Here is a 6,000-nt window from a genome sequence, read left to right as displayed (position 1 = left end):
AAATCTGTTTGCAAAAGTGGCACATTGTGGGGTGATCGTTCTGAATCCCTACACTCACATGCTGAGCACCTTGGCACTGCTTGGTCTGTCTCCCTCCACACGTCATCTCATCCTCCAGGGCCTCTCCATATAGCTTGGGCTTCTCACAACATGGTGATCTCAGGATTTTTGATGGCTTACGTGGCACCTGGCTTGACTGAATATTCCAAGAAACAGGAACTGGAAGCTGCTGGCAGTCTCTTCTGACCGGAGCCCTGAAAGTGGCAGCAGGAACATGTTCATGGGTACACAGTCTGTGTAGCCACACAGGGCTCCACACTGAGTTTGAAACCCTGCTTTTGCCATCTTGAAATTCTTTTCTTAAATTATTCTATTTTTTCAAAGTTTATTTATTTATTTTTAGTAATCCCTACACCCAGTGTGGGGCTTGAACTCGTGCTCCTAAGGTCAAGAGTCCCATGCTCTTCCAATTGAGCCAGCTAGGAGCCCACCATCTTGAAATTCTTAATTAATGTTTGGCAGGGATCCTACATTTTCAATTTGGGCTCTGCCCAGTATATCTCTTGCCATATTTTATTGGTCTGAGCAGTTACAGAACCCACCTGGATTCAAGGGAAGGGGATATAAAACTCACCACTGGGAACTCATGATCACCTTTAATCCATCACAGCATGGTGTAAGACAGGGGATAGAGTACAAGAATCAGGAAATCTTAGGTCTGGGGGCACCTGGCTGGCTCAGTCAGAAGAGCATGTGACTCTTGATATTGGGGTCATGAGCCCACATTGGGTGTAGGGATTACCTAAATAAATAAACTTAAAAAGAAAAAAAGAAAGAAATCCGAGGTCTAGTCCCAGTTTTATAGCTACAGTGGGCCTGCCCCTCACAACCACTTCAGCTTTTGGGATCAGTTTCCTCCCACTTGAAATGAGGAAATTGGTTCTAAAGTCATGAACTTCTAGCGCCACATTTGTAACTCTAAATGTACATCTGATATAGTATTCATTAGAAAAAGTGTTTGCACAGGGCTCACCAAAGGGAGAAAGCCATGGGAACGGAAAGCAAATGAACTACAAAACAGTGATAATTAGTTTAATCAGAAGGACCGTGGATCTAAATTCAAGGTCAACTGCCTCCACCTCCCACTTGTTCATTCCAGAAACACCCGTTACAGACTGAATGCTGGACACTGTCGGGAGGAAGGCATCATGCCCTTGCGTACCTGTCCTGAGCAGGGGAGGGGCTGAGGAAGAGCGAGCTGGGCTCTGAAGGCTGAAAAGGAGTTAGGTCTGGGGAATGGAGCGTGGCATGTTCATGTCCTCTGCAGAAGAAGGAGACTGTGAAAAGGCCAGTCACGAGGAAGCCGGGAGACTTTAGGGAACTGAGAGTTACTGTGTGTGGCAGAAGTGCAGACGGGATATATTCTTGGTGGTAGAAGAGAGTGCCTGGTAGGAGTAGTGATGGGGGAGGAGGCAGGATCAGGTCTGGGGAAGCCTGTAAGTCTTGAGAGAGGGAGTTTGGATTCTCTCCTGGGGCCCAGAAAAACATCGAAGGTTTTGAAATTGGACAGTATTCTATCTGGTGTGGGTTTAAGGAATCATCGGGGTTCCTGTGTGGACTGCTGAGATCAGACTGGTCAGAAGTGGGGCAGGGTAGTCTGGGAGTGGACTGGTAAGAGGCTGTGGTTTGTAGTCTGGGTGAGAAATGATGGTTGGCAGTGCTAAGGCAGAGGCAGTGGAGATGGACTGAAATCGACGGTAAGAGAGATTCAGTAGAAGCAGCAAGACTTGCGATTGAGTGCAGGGGAGGAAGAAGAAGGTGGTGGCAAGAATGCCCAAGTTTCTGGTTTGAACAAAAGGGTGGATTGGATGGTGTTGTCATTCACTGAGAGGGAAAGACCATGAGAATAGATTTTTTTTTTGGTGGAAGATTGGAGGGATCCATGGTTCAGTTTGGCATATATTTCGTTTGTGATGGCTCTAGGACTTTTGGTGAAGATGTCCAGGAGAGAGTTGGGTTGTGGGTATGCAAGTAAAAAGAACTGGAGGAAGCTGTGGGTTAGGAGAGGGTTTTTGTTTTGACATAGGAGTGACAGCTTGTTTGCATAATGATGGGAAGAACACAGGAGAGGAAAAGTAGGAAGACCCAGGAGTCAACAGGAATAGTCAATAGATCAAAGCTCCTGAGGGTCGGAAAGGGATGGGTCAGCCCAGGACAGGGGATTTGTCTTACAGAGGAAAGAGAGCCTAAGGATTAAGAGTTCAGACTCTTGGGTGGGGGGGGATGGGTGAAACAGGTGAAGGGAACTAAGGGTACATGTATCTTTAAAAAATGGTATACTTTTTAAAAAGTCTGTACTATTTTTTTTAACAGATAGTGCAATATTGGGTTTTGGAGTAGAATTCAGTGATTCATCACTTACATACAACACCCAGGGCTCATCATAACAAGTGCCCACCTTAATACCCATCCCCCTTTTAGCCCATCTCCCACCCATCTCCCGCTATCAACCCTCAGTTTGTTCTCTATGGTTAAGAGTCTCTTATGGTTTGCCTCCCGCTCTCTCCTTCTCCTTTTTTCCCCTTCCCACACGTTCATCTGTTTTGTTCCTAAATTCCACATATTGAGTGAAATCATATGGTATTTGTCTTTCTCTGACTTCCTTTGCTTAGCACAATCCACACTATCTCCATTTACATTGTTGCAAATGGCAAGATTTCATTCTTTGTTTAAAAAGACTTTATTTATTTATTTGAGGTAGAGAAAGAGCACGAGTGGTGGTGGGAGGAGTAGAGGGAGAGGGACAAGTAGGCTCCCCAGTGAGCAGGAGCCTGCAACAGGGCTCGATCCCAGGACCCCGAGATCATGACCTGAACTGAAGTCAGACATTTAACCAACTGAGCCACCAGGATGAACTTCTTTTTTTTGTTTGTTTGTTTCTAGAGAGGAAGTAGGGAGGGGTAGAGGGAATGGGAGAGAGAGAATCCCAAGCAGGCTCCATGCCTAGCATGGAGCCCAACACTGGGCTGGATCTCATAACCCTGAGATCATGACCTGAGCCGAAATCAAGAGTGGGATGCTTAACCGACTGTGCCACCGAGACGCCCTAAGATTTCATTCTTTTGTATTTTTTAAGATTTTTTTTTCTTTATTTATTTGAGAGAGAGAGAGAGAGAGCACAAGTGAAGGGAAGGGTAGAAGGAGAAGCAGACTCCACTGAGCAGGGAGCCCCATGCCAGGTGAGGTTATCTCTGGGCAAGGGGAAGGGGAGCTATCTGCTAATGTCTCTGAGAATAGAAAAGCCACTTTTTTCCCACTGACTAGAAGCTAGGATAATCACTATCAACAGAGGGTCAACAAATTACCAGTCACTGAAATCATCAAGATTTGTTTTTAAATTAAAGTAAAAAAAAAAAAGTGGGGAACCTGGGTGCCTTAGTCAATTGATCATCAACTCTTGATTTTAGCTCAGGTCATGGTCTCAGGGTCACGAGGTCGAGTCCTGTGTTGGGTTCTTCACTCAGCAGGGAGTCTGCTTGGGTTTCTCTCTCTCCCTCTTCCTCTGCCCCTCCCCTGGCTTGTGCTCTCTCACACTCTCTCTCTCAAATAAATAAGTCTTTACAAAAATTAAAGTAAAAATGGAAATAGCAGAATGATTCCTGATTTTGTCGCAAGTATTTGTTCATCTGATTTTTTTCCTGATCTAGTTTCTTAAAAAAAAAAAAGATTTTATTTTTAAAGTAATCTCTATACACCCAACACAGGGCTTGAACTTACAACTTCAAGATCAAGAGTCACGTGCTCTCCTAACTGAGCTAGCCAGCACCGCCCTCCACCCCCGCCACCACCCCCAGCCGGTTTCTTAATAGACTTCCTAAAGAACAGTTTGAGATTTGCCAAAAAATTGAGAAGATAATACAGAGCTAAGTTCATAGTTTATTTAGATTTTCTTAATTTTTACCCAATATCGTTTTTCTGTTCCAGGATCCCATCCACCCTGCATATAGTTTTTATGTACTCTTAGCCTCCTCTTGGCTGTGATAGTGTCTGGGACTTTCCTTTTCAATGACCTTGACAGTTTTGAGGAGTACTGGTCAAATATTTAGGAGGACGCTATCCTATTGGATTATTTGATGTTTTTCTCATGTTTAGACTGAGGTTATAAATTTTGAGGAAGATCACAGAGATAAAGTGCCATTCTTGTCAGATCATGTTAAGGGTACATACTATCAATATGATTTATCACCCTTGATATTGACCTTGATCACATGAGTGAAATAGTGTTGGTCAGGCTTCTCCACTGTAAAGTCACCTTCTCCCCTTTGCAGCTCTTTGAAGGAAGTCACAATTATTTGGAATTAATTCTGCATGTGAGATTTGTCTCTTCTTTCCTATTCATTCATTCATTCATTCATTTCTTTATATCAAAATGGACATGAATATTTCTTTTATACTTTGTGCTTTAATCCAGTACCTCCCCAGCCCTAGAATCAGCCTTTTCTCCAAGGAAACAAGGAACCTTGCTTTCTTTTATCGGAGAATGGTATTAGAAACCACAATCTGGGTGGTAGGTATCTTCCATCTGGATAAACTTTAATCCGATCACAAACTTGTCATCTTGAAGTAACATAGTTGTTTTTCCTACCAGTCAGTGTTCAATCAGAGATGCAGAACCAGCAGGAAATACATACTAAGAGATTTATTGTAAGGAACGCACTTCTGTGATGGTGAGGTCTGACTAGGCAAATTGGGAATTCACAGGGCAGGTTGTCAGAAGGGCATAGCAGACCTCACAGGCATGGGCTGTCCACAGGCTGAAGCTATTGTCCCCAGGCAGAATTTTCTTTTCTTTTTCAAGGTTTTATTTATTTAGGAGCGCCTGGGTGGCTCAGTGGGTTAAGCCTCTGGCTTTGGCTCAGGTCATGATCTGAGGGGCCTGGGATCAAACCCCACATCAGGCTCTCTGCTCAGCAGAAAGCCTGCTTCCCCGCCACCCCCCACCCCCGCCTGTCTCTCTGCCTACTTGTGAACTCTCTCTCTGTTAAATAAATAAATAAAATCATTTTTTAAAAAAAGATTTTATTTATTTATTTGACAGACAGAGAGAGTGGTGCACAAGCAGGGGGAGCAGCAGAGGGAGAGGGAGAAGCAGGCTCCCGGCTGAGCAAGGATCCCGATGCAGAGCTCAATGTGGGGCTCAATCCCGGGACCCTGGGATCATGACCTGAGCTGAAGGCCACTGAAAGCAGACGCTTAACTAACTGAGCCACCCAGGTGCCCCAGAATTTCTTTTCTCATGGGAGCTTCAACCCTGCTCTTTTTTTTTTTTTTTTTAAGATTTTATTTGTCAGAGAGAGAGCGAGAGGGAGAGCACAAGCAGGTGGTGGCAGAGGGAGAAGCAGGCTTCCCGCTGAGCAGGGAGCCCGATGCGGGGCTGGAGCCCAATGTGGGGCTCGATCCCAGGACCCTGAGATCATGACCTAAGCCAAAGGCAGACACTTAACGCACTGCGCCACCCAGGCCCCCCAACCCAGCTCTTAAAGATTTCAACTGATTGAATCAGGCCCACCCAGGTTATCTAGGATAACCTCCCTTACTTAAAGTGAACTATAGATTTAATTACATCTGCAAAATACTCCGACTGCAACACCTAGATTAGTGTTTGAATAAATGGGGACCGTAGCCTAGCTAAGCTGACGCATCAAAAAGACCATCATGCCTTGGGGTGCATCAGCCCCTTATGAGCTAAAGCTTTCAGACTGTTACATATTCAGAAGAGAGGTTTGGTTTGGTTTGGTTTGGTTTGGTTTAAGTAAGCTCCATGCCCAGCATGGGGCTCGAACTCAAGACCCCAAGATTGGGAATCACATGCTGTCCCAACTGAGCCAGCCGGGTATTCCCTAGGCTGTTACATATTCAGGATGCACCGTGAACTTCTTGCCTTCTTCAGCTGAACACTGAATACTTTGCCCTGGTTGTAATTACCCAGGGCTCTCAATG

This window comes from Lontra canadensis, unplaced genomic scaffold (assembly GCF_010015895.1).
Source record: "Lontra canadensis isolate GAN:19392208 unplaced genomic scaffold, GSC_riverotter_1.0 scaffold81, whole genome shotgun sequence".
Classification (NCBI taxonomy): domain Eukaryota; kingdom Metazoa; phylum Chordata; class Mammalia; order Carnivora; family Mustelidae; genus Lontra; species Lontra canadensis.
Note: the sequence above shows the minus strand (reverse complement) of the source record.